General features: G+C 33.9%; 1 protein-coding gene across 22 annotated transcripts in view; it reads left to right on the top strand.

The window, feature by feature from the left end:
- Positions 1-13,022, top strand: part of CCDC7 (coiled-coil domain containing 7) — a 394,574-nt gene extending 381,552 nt beyond the window's left edge. For 5 of the 22 annotated variants that reach the window (XR_013172260.1, XR_013172287.1, XR_013172296.1 and 2 more), the window contains 3 exons: positions 3,981-4,086; positions 7,045-7,277; positions 12,818-13,021. The gene's annotated coding sequence lies outside the window, so the exon portion shown is untranslated. Of the gene's footprint in view, positions 1-941; positions 1,123-3,980; positions 4,087-7,044; positions 7,278-12,817 lie in introns of those variants that run through there. The other 17 variants (XR_013172267.1, XR_013172273.1, XR_013172259.1 and 14 more) reach the window with 7 other exon arrangements.
- Positions 13,023-14,996: the final 1,974 nt, after the last annotated feature.

The following is a 14,996-nucleotide window of genomic DNA, read 5'->3' as shown; positions in this document are numbered from 1 at the left end:
TTTTCCTCCATCTGTGGCTTGTCGTTTGATGAGCAACATTTTTAATTTTTATTAAGTTTAATTTATCAAATGTTTTTTTAAGTGGTTATTGCTTTGTGTCCTGTCTAACATATTTGCCATGTCCCCTCTGAAGTCTGCAGGGAAAAATCTGTTCCAGGTCTCTCTCCTGGCTTCTGATGGTGGCTGGCAATCTTTGGGATTCAGTCTCTGCCTCTGTCATCACATGGCCTTCTCTCTTTGTGTCTGTCTGTGTCCAATTTTCCCTTTCTTATAAGGACATCAGTCATATTCGATTAGGGCTTACCTAAATCCAGTTTGGTCTCATCTTAACCGATCACATCTTCAAAGACCCTGTTTCTTCAAATATGTCATATTCGCAGGACTGGGGGCCAGGACTTGAATATGTCTTCTTAGGGGACACAACTCAGCCTATAACAGATACTTAGTCTTTAATCTTTATAATAGCTTATATATTAATTAAATAAAAATTTATTTGGTTCTCAAAAATTAGAATTTCAGCTATATACTATATATGTGTGAGTCTGTATATCTATATGTATATCTGTATACGTCTATATGCACACACACACACACACACACACACACACACTTTGGAAACTGATATTTTTATTATTAGCAAATGTTCTTGCTATGCCTCAATACTTTTTCAAATCTTGTTATATGTATAAAATGGATTATTCAGATCTTGAAATAAATTTTCTTAATAATCATACATTTGCCTTGGGTTAATTTTGGATGTGTTTTTTTTATTTAGCATTTGATATCAATAGTCATAAGTGAGATTGGTCTGTAATTTTTTAATCATAAATTACATTTAGCGGGTTTTAATATTAAAATTATAATAAATGCATAAAATAATTTGAACAGATCCCTTTTTAACATTAGGAGAAGATTAAATAATTTTATGAAACTTTTGTTAGATATTACACAGAATTCAGCTATAAAACCATCCATTACTATATGAGTATATCTCAATAAAACTGTATTGAAAAAAAAGAGTAAAAGTGAACTGAAAAAAAACCACAAACGAACAAACAAAAGCATCCATTCCTGGTGCCCATTTCAGTGGTTTATTTAATCACCTTTCCAATCTCTTCTAAGGTAATTAGTTTATTTAAATTCTTCTTTATAAGTCAATGTTGGTGTTTTATACTTTCTTTTAAAAATAATCCATTTCTTCAGATTTAATTTGTTACTAAAGATTTGCACATAGTCTTTAATGAATTTTACAATCTCTTGTATAACTGTGGTTATATCTGTTCCCATTCATTATATTGTGTATTTTTGCTCTCTTGCTCTTTTCCTCTTTCAAGCTTCCTGTGATTTTATTTGTCTTATTGGTCTTTTTAGGAGCAAATTTTGTTTTATTTATCTTTTCTATTTTATATATTTTATTACCTTCAGATGTTATTTATTAATTCCCTTCTTTTACATTCTTTTATTTTTTTTGGTCTGTTTACTGATTCTTAATCTGAATAATTATTTTTCTTCTTTCTTTTTATTATAATAGACATTTAAGTCTATAAAATTTGCTTTGAATATTATTTTATCTGAGTTCCATTAATTTTTAATTTGAACAGTTCTCTTTTTTGTTTCTTCCTAGGGAATTTGTCACTTCAATTTTAATTTCACTCTTGAACTTTAGTGCTATTAATATGTTTATTGATTTCAAGTAGTTAAGATTTGGCATCTTTTCAATGTTCTAATTTTATTTATGATATGAGAATGTGATCTGTTAAATTATCTATTCTTAAAATGCATTAAGGTTATATTTCTGGCCAAATTTAGGAAATATATTAATAGATCTTCTAGGACTTCAGGAAAGAATTATATTTTTATTGAAGACTACTAAGCTTTGACTGACTCTATTAAATGGAACTTTTTGTTGTATTTATTCAAACCTCTGTATATTTGTTTATATATTTGACTCTCCCCAACTCCACAACTTTATATTATCAAATTTTAATTTTTATTTATTTATTTTCAGCTTTATATGTTTTATTTCTCTGCTAATTGGTAAATAAAGGTTTATATCTATTTTATATTATACATGCATTATATATTATAGCATAACATACTATCCTTTTTGGAAATATTTACTGTGCTTGACTATGAATGCCACTCTGATAGTGAGATATGTTACAAGATTCATTGCTCACCCTTGTTTCCTATCCTCTTTGTCATCTGCCACACTGAGTTTTCTGATTCCATAGTCAGTTGGCTAGAGGGCTTTGTTGAACATTTTCTTCAGATAGATCATACATGGTATACATCCTGAAACCTCATTATGTGGAAATGTCATTTTCTTTCAAATAACGAGTAAACAGCCCCATGGCTGCATTTAGAGTCCTTACTTTCCTTTTCTTTTCTCTCTGTAGAAGTTGTTGCCTTACCTCCAAGTTTCCCGTGTTGCATAGCCAAGTGCAATGTTAATTTGTCTCTCTTTCCTTTGAAAATAATGTTTATTTCCTTTCTGAAAGCCTTTGAGATTTTTCTTTTTATCATCTGAGTTCAGCAATTTTTATATATGTGTTTTACATTGATCCTTTCTGGCTCTTATTAAGCCATTTGAATAAATACAACAAAAAGCTCCATTTAATAGAGTCAGTCAAAGCTTAGTAGTCTTCAATAAAAGTATAATTCTTTCCTGAAGTCCTAGAAGATCTATTAATATATTTCCAGACCCGAGTTTTTAATTTTTCTCCTAGTATATATTCTGCATTCCGTGCAGGAAGAAGAAGAAAGAGAAAGGGGTTTGCCTGCTTATAAGTAATCCTCCATTGAAGACTCTTAATTCTTTTCTAGAACTCCTATCATTCAAATTGTAGGCTTCTGGATCTGTCCCTTAATTTCTTTTCTTTTCCTTCATGATTTCCATCTCTCTGTAATACATTTTTCCACTTGATCTACCAGATTGCTAATTGAGTTTTCAACATTGGATATCCTGTTTTTAAGTTTGTTTGTTTTTTTAAATTAATTGATGTAGTATGATATAAACACAGAAAAGTATATGCATTTTTAGTTCAATGACTACAGTATATGCATTTTTAGTTCAATGACTAAGACTTTCCTGTAGGGAACAACTCTGTCACTAGCATCCATGTCAAGAAACAGAAACTTACTAGCTCAGAAGCCCCCATTTTGTGCTTCTTTACAGTCATGTCACCTCAAAGATAATTGCTATATGACTTGAACAACATAGTTTAGTTTTGCCTGTTTTTGTGCCTTATATAAATGCAACAATGTCATATATACTGTCTCCATCTTTCTTTTCCTCAAAATTATGACTTTGAAGTTCATTTTATTATTGAATATAGTATGTTAAGTTGTATATGATAGATGATATATTCTCTTGCATGGTTTCCTACTGTGTGATTGATTGTACCACAATTTATCCAATCTACTTTTGACAGGCATTTGGATAATTACCAATTTTTGGTTCTTGCAAATAGCACTACTATCAACATTCTAGTCCATGTGACAGTATGTCTTTTGGGTCTGTGGAATCAAAGGTCCATAGGGCTTGCATATTTTCAGCTTTAGTGGAGTCTGCCAAACAGTCTTCCAAAGTGGTTGGCATTTACCACGGTGTATGAAGTTCTTGCTTACTCCACAGACTCGACAACATTTGATATTTTCTTACTTAGCTCTTCTGATGGGGAAGTCACGGTATTTCATGTGGTTTTAATTGACATTTCTTCAATGACCAGTGTACTTGAGCACCCTTTCACGACTTTTTTTCTTTTTTGGCTGTACATTGAATTTATTAATGCCCATATCATGTGGGTTTTGAGAGGGTTTCAAGAAAGATTTTTCTGTGTGGGAATTCTCTAAATGAATATCAGTCTGTTTTAAAGAACTGAGCTATGAGAGGAGTTAAAAGAGAGGGATTTTATTTCAACATTAAGTTTAGTTAGTTTCTATTATAATTTTTGTAACACTGTATTTTTATTAAATAGGACGCAGGAAAAGGCATATACATTCAGCACCTAAGCAAAATGTTCATCGTCTAAACAAGGTTGCAACTAAAAGAGATTATTCATCCAAGAATAGAGTTCTTTAAAGGTAAATAGCAATGACTTGGGGGATTTTACCAAAACTCTTGCACTCATCTGTAAACAGTTTGCTGAACAATGCCCCAGAGTAGGGTTTTGGATCAAGGCTGAACAAAGCCAGATACTTAAAATCAGACTTCTTTGGGAATGAGTGCCGATTGAAATGAAAACAGAAAGTGTTGGTGAAGGTTCTGGGAAAAGTCTTCAATGGAGGATTACTTATAAGCAGGCAAACCCCTTTCTCTTTCTTCTTCTTCCTGCACGGAATGCAGGTATGGTAACTGGACTACAGCGTCATATTAGATGAAGAGGTGACCTTAAAGTCTCTCCCTTAAGCCTGAATTCTAAATTAACTGAGTGAGCTCTAAGAAGACATATTTTTGCAAAAGTGACTGATTTTCTCTCCCAAATGTGTGTTTAGGTGGTAGCTGTGCAACTGCCCCCACATTTGGAGCAGAAACTTGCACCAGGTTATTTAAAGGGACAACAATATTGTCTCTTACATTTAACAGCCCACTGTTCATTGTTCAAAGCTATCCCCAGACCCCCAAACCCACAACATCAGGAAGTGGGGTTTTTAAGCTCTGCAGTCTCCAAAAAGGTCATACTCTACAATATCTACTTCAGATGTGGCTATGGATATTAAGGATAGGGAAGAATTCACAGAATACAGAGTCAGGGATCATATTAAACAATGAGCAAAAGAGAACCTTCCAGAGAACAAAACTTGAGGCTGGGAGGACTAAGGGATGGCCAGCTCAATACATCTAATCCAGAGCAATGGATCAGAGGCAGCTGTGTGTTTTGCAATCTTTCCTTTTCACCTGAGTCTTTTCCGTGGTAGTACATTGGGTGTGTTGGGGGTAGACAACTTATCTTTTCTTGTATGACACCTCAATATGGTAAGATATATCTGTTTTTGATAAAGAGAACTGTGACATCACTCAGAGGTCTGAGACTTCGGGATTGTCCCCTTAGGATGGGGATAAGTGCATTGTACAGAAGAAAAGATTGAGACTGCGAATTTCATAAAAGATCCATTCTTTCTTTCTAAAATAAGTCTGATTTTATTTTGGGCAGCAAATAACCTAAATAATTACATTTCTCAGCCTCCTTTGTAGCTAGGAGTAGCAAAAGAGTTTCAAGCAATTAAGTGTTTTATTATTAATTCAGAAAAGTATAATTGAAAAATCAAATATTGTTCATAAAATAGCCCACTTGATATTTTTAACAAAATTATTGAGGTATGATTTTATAAATTCACCCCTTTTAAAATTCAGTTTTAGTGAATTTTAAATATTCATTTAAGTATACAATTCAATGATTTTAGTACATTTACAAAGATATGAAGAGATCACCATAGTCCAGTTTTAGAATATTTACATCACCCCAATAAAATTCTTCAAGTCAATTAATCCCTGTTTTCACTCCCATCCCTAGGCAACCACTAATCTACTTTCTGTTCCTATAAATTTGCCCTTTCTTGACATTTCATACAAATGTAATTATGCAATAGTGGGTTTTGTGTCTGGCTTCTTAGTACAATATTTTCAAAGTTCCTCTATTTTGTAGTGTGCATCAGGATTTTGTTCTTTTGTATTCCTGGAAGAAGAATGTACCACCTTTTGTTTATACATTCACCAGTTGATAGACATTTGGATTATTTCCAGTTTTGAGCTATTACAAAAAAATGCCACTACGAGCATTCACATGAAAGCCAAAGTGGCTGTGCCATTTTATATTCCAACCAACAGTTATGTGGTTCTTGTTTATCTATAGCTTTGCAAACATTTGTGATTGTCCTTTTTATTATAGTCATTCTAGTACATATGAACTATTGATATTTTTTAAACTAAAAATAATGCATATATTTGGTAAAAATGCAAATTATACAGGACAGCATAGAGTTAATCATTGAAATCACATTTCCCCCATCAAACCCTCTCCCACAAAGTAGGCAAAACATGTATATCACTGTATGCGTACTGTACTGAAAGTCATATATATGTATATACGTATACATATATAACTCAATTATAAAAATTTATAAATAGATATGTTTGTATAGTTAAATATAAAATAAGTATTATTATTTATTGTTAATTAAAAGAAGCCATGCATCTTTTCTGTACCTTCATTTCTAAAATATAAGAATATATCCTGGAAAGCTATCCATATCAGCACATCCAAATCAACCTAATTTTTTCTTTATCCTCTATATTTGGACTTCCTGTAGTTTATTTAATTAGGTCTCTAATGGACACTTCGGTTGTTTTTAATTTTTTTCTTTCTGTAACAACGTTACAACACAATCCTGGAATTGATAGATATTTGAAAATCTAGTCTTGATTTCCATTAGGTCAAATATGAGCCTTTTACCTAAAATAAGCTTTGCTGTTATTTTCTTTCTGACATTAATTCATCCTGATCCTTTTCTTTTGCAATTCAAAAATTGGCCCCTCATTTAAAACTGACAAATCTTTAGAAGACCATGCTGTACTAAGCTTATGCATTTTATCTCTGTCATAGGACAACATTCTACTGAACTTGAACATTTTGAATTCCTTTATCCACCCTTCTCAAAGTGTGGTCTTTGGACCAGCAGTATTGGCATCACTTGGGAACTTAGAAATGCAAATTCTTGGGCCCCATCCAAGACCTATAAATCAGAAACTCCAGGTGGGGCCCAGCAATCTGTGTCTTAAGAAGTCCTATGGGTGGTACAAACTCAAGTTTGAAAACCATTATCCTATATTTTTACTGTTCTAAGTTAAGAACATCCCAGTATCATTTCTATAGAAACAATGTCATTAAATTTATGTGCTGTTTTTCTGTTTCCATTGTACTATTATTTATATTTAATAATATACTATTTTCCATGACACCAAAAATAATGAAAATGTCTATTAATTATTATTAAATTAAGTAAAACTTTTTTTAAATCAAATTACATATTTTTTCTTTAAAGTGGTTTGGGCTACTGCCTGAAAATCTACCCCTTTTGTAACTTTGAGAATGAAGAGAAGTCTGGGCAAGATAAATAACATGAGCAAATTCCTGGGGACAACAATGGAAAGCTCAAGTGTGCAGGCCTGTGGAAGTGACATTGACTTCCATGGCTGGTGCTTATTGAGCGATAGTGGGAAATTCACTGATAGAACAGGATGGGCCCAGATCGTGGAGGGCCTTCAAAGGCAACAGGTGAGTTTGAATGTTTAAAATTGCTTTCTTTTTTTCTAATTAAAAAAAAGTGATATTTTAAACCACAAGTAATAAAAGTCACACTCTTCAAAATGATAATATCTGAACATTGTGCAGCCAATTTCAAGAAGGAAGGTAAGCAAATATAAATGTCTCACGGCAGTAACCTCACTGGTATGTGTTAAAGCATACGCTGTACAGTTGGCAACGGCAAAAATACAATTGCCAAAATTTTAAAGATATGATAAATACCAACCAAATGTTTTATAACACTAAAATATTATTTTTATCTGCATGTTTACTGTCCCCTGTATAAATATTATTGGATGAGATTATCCTAAATCTAATTCATATTATCCTAAATCCAATCTGTATTGTCATTCCATGGGTATTTAGATTTACATAATATCATTTGTACCTGAATGTTTCTGTTTTTCCCCAGCAAGAATTAGAGCAATAAGCAATGATATTAATCTAAGTATTTTAGAGTTCTCTTTCATGTCAGAAATTTAATAAGGAAAATTGGCTTTCTATGGAAACAATGTAGAGTGGAATAAAATGAATAAAGTATTTCCTATTATCTATAATGCCTCAATAAAAATAGTATTTATATTTTATATAGTAATGAAACTGAACAACTTGTGTTATGACAAAAGAAATCATTTCTCTCTTGACTGGTTCATGATTTCTCTCAGTCAAGAGAGAAATAAATGGAATATTTTTTACCAATGACCAATGATCTATTCCCTGAAACTGAAAGATCCCAGAGGTCATATAAGGATATTAAAAGCATTGGCAAGGGTTTTAGAAAGAATATAGGCAGAAATGAATAGAAGAATTGTTTGGAAATTACTACTAATTAGAATATAAGCAAGGTGGATTTCATGCTTCATTTTAGCATTCTTTTTCCAACAAAAGCTCTAGATCAGCATAGCAGACTGTACCCATTGATGGTGCTACCTAAACTGGATCCAATCCCACTTCTCAGTTTGCTCCTACAGCCCACCCAGATAACAAAGCTAATTCCCAATAGAAATCTGGGACTCAGAATTCTTTTCTTAAGAACAAGGGGCTAAAATACTTTTAGGTTAAAACACTATGGGTATAGAAATGTTCTTTTTGTTCCTAAAACTCTTTGAGAATATTCAGAGATGAAAAATATTAATTTGTTCCAATCCAATATTTATTGACAACCTACTAAGTGTGAAACACCATGCTGAGAAAAATGAATAGGCCTCAATCTATGCTCTCAAGAAGCTAGTGGAAAAAACTTACATAACAAGTGTTTTTTGATATGGCTAGTACTATTTTAAAAAGTGGAACACAAGGTACAGGGAAGTTAAAAAGTTAGGAGTGGTCAGTTCAATGTAAGAAAGGTTTAAATTGAGAAGGAGGTATTCTTGACAAATCTAATTATTAACAGCTACTATCGAAAACAATATATAGAACAACATACTATCTGCAACCGATGTATTAAGTATTTTATGTGTTATTTTAATTGTCACAACAATATAAGATAGATATTTGCTGCATTTAAAGAAGAGAATGGAATTGGATAAATTAAATTAGATTAATTAGATAAATTACAATGGTGGAGGGGGTTTCCAGAGATAGGAGAGCATATGCAAATCAGGGAAATGTAAAGCAGTATGGTACTTTGAAGTAACTAGCAGCAGTTTTGTTACAGGAGCAAAGGATAGACGTGGGAAGAATAAAAGCTAGAGGTAAATTGAGGGTGGTAACACTGTAGCAAAGACCAGGTAACAGATTCTCAGAGGCCTTGAATGCAACATACGAATTTGGGTTTCATTTTGTAGTCAATAAAGGACCATGGAAGGGGCTTCCATTTTTTCATCAAAATTTGTTGAGTGCCCATAATGGGCCAAGACTATAGGGACTAAAATTAAGATCCCTTTCTACATGGATCTTGCATTATATGGAGGATCTTGCATTATATTGAGGAAATAGTCAGATAATCAAACAATAAATATATTACTAAACTTAGTTCTTAAACAATGATAAATCTGGCATAGAAAATATGCAGAAAAATAACCCAGAAAAAATAACTCTGGATATTTTAAAGGAAAGAATTTAAGGGATAGAGTAAAAACAGACAGAAAAGTTAGAAGGCAGCTATAACAGAGTCTCTAAGTAACTCCTCTTCCCTTCTAAATTGGGGCAGAAATTCTCAGGACCCAGTCAGAGTTATGGGATGGCCCATAGCTGATTTGCAGGAAGCTGTGCTTGTACCCTAAGGTAATACAAGCTCAAAGCCAGGGAAATACTTGAAAGTAGGTCACCCATCCAAACAGAACTACACAGATAAGGATCAAAGATACAAAATCAAATGGGATGTTGACGTAGACCAGCCTAAAAGTTAAAAAGTTGAACGTAATAAAGTGTAAAAATTAAGAGTGTAGAATTTGGCATCTCAGAACTGGGTTTGACTCTAGCTCAGCCACGTAACTAGCTTTATGATTTGAAGCATCTTCCCTAAGGCTCAATTTCTTCATCTATAGAACCAGGAACAATACTTATGCCAGATGATTGGTGAGGGGATTCATTGTTTTATTCAAGAAACAACTTTTGAAATGTTAGGAAAATATGATGCTTGTTTGATTAAATGAGCTAATGTATGTAATAAATCAGTGCTTCTTGATCCTGGCTACAAAATAGGATTCATGGGGTGTTTTAAAACAGACGTCAATTCTCTGCCCCTATCCCCAGACCAATTAAATCAGATTCTTTGTAGGTGATTCTAAGATGCAGCCAGAGTTGAGAACTATAATACAGGTTATTTGATAAGGATACAGGAGAAATCAACTAATATTCCAGCTCATGTACAAATGGTTGCAGCTGATTTTTTACTCTATTAACTACTAGCAGAGGGGACTTAAAGAGTGGATTTAATCTATATTGGCTCCATTTATATACCCCCCTATCCCAAACCACCCTCTGTCATGGCAATTATGACTTCCTCTCCATAACATTCTCCAATAGAACTTTCTTCATTAATGGAAATGTACTATATCTGCTCTCCAGTAAGTGATCCATGAGTTACATATGGCTATTGAGCATTTGAAATGTGGCTATTGTGACTGAGAATCTATACATATTTATTATTTTATTTTAATGAATTTAAATGTAAATAGCCCTATGTGGCTTGTGGCTTTCTGTATTGGACAGCACAGCTCAAGAATCATCAATGACCCAGCAGCCAACCAGTACCTAGTGAATCTTTTTGCTGATTCTTGACCGGTTCAACTTAAAACAGCTCCCTGGTAAAGTAGCAGCAGGAACAGTATGTCAACAGAGCTGTTGGAAAAGATGTGACACCCCTTTACAGGATCCAAGGGATGGCCCCTACTATGGAGCAGGGGATATCAGTTTTACTGAAGAAGTCTGAGTAGTTACAATTAGACCTGAATAAGGAGAGAAATGAATAGAGCCTACAGCTTTTGAAAGATTTTGACCGCCATTGAAGAGAAGCCAAGTCCCCTCCTTTCTCAAAGAGGTCAGATAGCCAGGTTGTCAGGGTATTAGATGAACACCTGATGAATCACAGAAATTCAAAGATACCTTTGGTTCTATTGTAATGCAGTAGCTGACCCCTTGCTAGAGAGCTCATGAATTCTTTACATAAATGGAATGATGTCCAGAGATTATTACTTTAGATTTTTTAATATATTTTCACTATAGTTGATCTAAAGTTGGTGCTCCTATGACAGATCTCAACTGCCTAAGCCAAAGGTTTATGGGAGGTCTGTTTAGGAAATAAATTAGGATATTATTTTCACAAACAATCTTTGACCACATGGTAGTAGAAGAATAATTTTTGTTCATAAATCATTAAGGGGCATTCACAGGTGCAAGGGTAGTTCAATGGTAGAATTCTTGCCTGCCATGTCGGAGACCCAGGTTCGATTCCCAGTCCATGCAGTTCCCTAAAAACAAACAAACAAAGCAAAACAAACCAAAATTCAATAAATGGTGCTGCAATAATGGGATACTCACATGGAAAAAATAATGAAATGTGATCCCGCTATATAGCATAAAAAAAATAAAAATAAAGGGGCATTCAAGCTGTTGAGGCCTATTTAAAAAAAAACAAGCGTGCCTCTAGCATGTCATTTTTCATTTGTTACTATCCCTAATTTAAGGCACATTGTTGGTGTTATAAATATATAGTTCTAAAGAAAGGTGTTGCCTCATAAATCTGGTCCATAGATGAGATCAATAGAAGCATTTAGTAATTTTAAATGTTAATCACTTGATGCTACAGTACTTTGTAAGAAGCAAAAATCCATATTTTTCTTCTTCAAGAAGAACATGAGATTACTTTGGGGGAAGTTAGAAGAACATATTTTTGCCTTTTATAAGTTGGTGGCTAACTTTTTGCACAAGAGCCATGATTTCAAGTGCAGAGAGAGAGAATATATTTACTAGGGGGTTCCTAGTGATTATAGAATTTATAATCTATATAAATTGATCATAAAATTACATACATGATGCAGGGGGCAACTGCCCTGCCTCTGTTAGGAAACAATTCTCAGTATGTTGTGTTCTTGATGAGCACTGGGGTGTCAAATAAAATGAATTTTTGTCTGTGAAGTTATAGAAAGTTAAAAGTAGAATTTTTTTTTTAACAGAAATGTCTGAGTCATTAGACCAAGGAATCAGGGTCATTGGTCACTAGGAATAGGCAAACTGGTAGCCTTTTGTTGAATTGAGACCCTAGTCCATGCAGCTGCCTGGCATTCCTGGAATCTGTCATTATTTTAATCCAGAGGCAGGAACCCACAACTCAGGGTTTCACTGTGACATAAACTGCTATCTCTGAGTCCATGGACTGGGAAGAGAAAAGGCCCTATGATAGTTCTCTTCCCTTTTCTTTCTCTGCCCTTCTATCACCTGCCCAATCTGCAAGGCAGGTACCTGCTTGAGATTGCAGATAGAAAGCCTACAGGCTGAGTGAGTATGATCAACATGGTCTGATCCCAGCAATATAAGCATCGTTCCCATCCTGGAAGTCCAGGATTCCCAGGGCTTTCAGCTTAGGGAGATGTCAGCAGCGGTAGAAAGTATGTGTAGACAGGTTCTCACATGAAAATATATGCTTGGGGTTAAATCTCCCAGTTCAGAGCTTACATTTGTCACTCGAAGTGCAAGGACACCAGTTCATCTAATATGCTCAAGGACAAACAACTGGTCAGAGCAGAGACAGGATGTGAACATAGATAGTTTGGCTCTCGTGTCCAGGATTTTAATTGTCAATATTTATCCCACCACGAGGCCAAAGTCCATAGGAGCCAGTGTCACAATATCCAGCTGAAATGAACATTTTACCATTAAAAGAAAGATTGTTGGTTTTGAAAACCAAGTGCTTTAGATAATATTTTGGAAAATATCATGCAGTTAGTGTAAAATAAGCTCCAATAGTAATAAATGTACAACATTTGGTTTCAGAAATGCCTGTGTGTGTGTATGTATGTGCGTATTAGAAGTTGAATTAAGTAAAAATTTCCATTGTTTATTTTCAGAATTCTTTACTATCTGGAACATATTTGAACCCCTAAAATCAAAGCCTTTTGTTGCTGATGGCAAGAAAAGAAGCCTTTTGCTGAAGTTCCAGCTTGCTTCTATTCACTGACATCCCATAGAGCCTTCTGGTGTGGTGTAAAAGTAATTAAATGAAATTTGTGCTCCACATGTTTTGAAAATGTCATGGTTTTTAAAGTGTCATAATCTATTCTATATGATCCTGTATGGAGAAAAGTCACCTCCATACATTTCTTACACTTCGAGATAAAGGAATTTAATCTAGGAAAGAAAATATCTTGCTTTACTTTTTTATATTAAAATGGGAAATGCATCAGAACTAATCTTTATATAGCATTTATTAAACCTCAGTGAGAATACAAAACATACTGTTAGCTCTGGCTGAACTATGAAAGATATTATTTATAAACTCAGAGAACTTATTATTGCATTTCAAGTTCAATTGATAATAGTATTAAGAGGGACACCAAAAAGAATAGTAGGAAAAAACTTGTAAATACGGAATGAGTTAATAGTCCAATATTTTCAAACTGTCTTATATTCTCTACTGGCACCAAGATTGACAGATTGTTGTTATTTAATCATGTGCCTCTTTTTATGTGAAGATTTGTTTTTCTTATTTTTAGAATATTTTATCAGCTTCTAACATTTCTAAATATTAATTAATATTTTGGTTCCTCTACTTTATAACCCAAATGAAGTAAAACTAAATGAAATAATCATGTTATGTGTTTGTGTTAGTTTGCAAGCTGCCAGAATGCAATATACCTGAAATGGAAGGGCTTTTAAAAAGGGGAATTTATTAAGTTGCAAGTTTACAGTTCTCAGGCTGTGAAAATGTCCAATTTAAGGCAAGGCAATGAAAATTAAAGCATCCCAGGGAAGGATACCTTGGTTCAAGAAGGCCGATGATGTTCAGGGTTTCTCTCTCAGCTAGCAAGTCTGCTAGATTTCTCTACAGGAATTTTCAGCCACTTCCCTGGGGCTCTGTCTGTTCTGGTGGCTCTAAAGCTTTTTCCAAAATGGTTCCCTCTTAAAGGGCTCCATTAATCAACCCTACCTTGAATGAGTGGAGACACATCTCCATGGAAACCACATAATCAAAAGTTACCACCCACAGATGGGTGGGTCACACCTCCATGGAAACAATAGAAAGCTCCCAGCAATATTGAGTGAGGATTCAAGAATTTGGCTTTTCTGGGGTACACAGCAGATTCAAATTCACACAGTCTTTAATTAGATTTTTCTCAACATCTGATATGTATTGCACCATTTCAACAATTGCTTATAATGATAGGCTAATATTTCGGTGAAAAAAATATGTATTTAAATTTCTACGTTTGAGAATTTAATTCCTCCACATGGTATTTTAGAGGTTCAGTATATAATGTTGTGGATCCCATAGAAAGATTGACAGTGGTTTCTTTGTCACATCCTTGCTGTTTCTCAGTGGTACACAGATAAATTCAAGGCCAAATGCATATACACTTTTTCACCACTATAATTTAGTCTTGAAAAATGTGAGGCCTGAATGTGAGACCCAGGCTAAGGATACTATTTTATCCAACTTCATCTATCTTCACTGTATAGAATATACTTCTCTAAACAACCCAAGAGTTTAGAGTATGCACTGCAGCAAATCATGTACAAGAGAGACTCCTACTCCGTGATCATTCAGCCTCTATTAAGTACACCTAGTTATAGACATCTTTCTCAATTGTAGGGAACCTCTCACTATCTGAAGTGCTGCCTAATATTGAGTCAAATTCTGCTTTCTTTTAAGTTATAACTATTGGTGAAGCTAGAATGAAACAAAAAATATATTTTAAAGGAGATTAATTAGATAGAAAAGTGAGCCTTCGGGCCAGTGCCTGGAACACCAAAAATGTTTTCTACTTATTATCATCAGTTACTTTGAAAATACTTCATGAGAATGGTCTCCATGGGTGTGAAGGTTAAATAAAATAACATATTTAATATAGTTGAAATTGCCTTGTGATGCAGTGGGATTATTACAGAAAGTTCTACTTAAATTCAAGAGCATGAATAAATAGAGCCCTTCCATCATTTATATTATCTCATCACTCTTTGCTTAATTCAAACTCATCCTTAAATGTTTTAAAAACATAATGTTGGGGGTGTGAGGGTAGCTCTGTGGCA

Source organism: Tamandua tetradactyla, chromosome 1 (genome assembly GCF_023851605.1).
Source record: "Tamandua tetradactyla isolate mTamTet1 chromosome 1, mTamTet1.pri, whole genome shotgun sequence".
NCBI lineage: Eukaryota > Metazoa > Chordata > Mammalia > Pilosa > Myrmecophagidae > Tamandua > Tamandua tetradactyla.
Note: the sequence above shows the minus strand (reverse complement) of the source record. Positions and strands in the feature narration are given on the sequence as shown.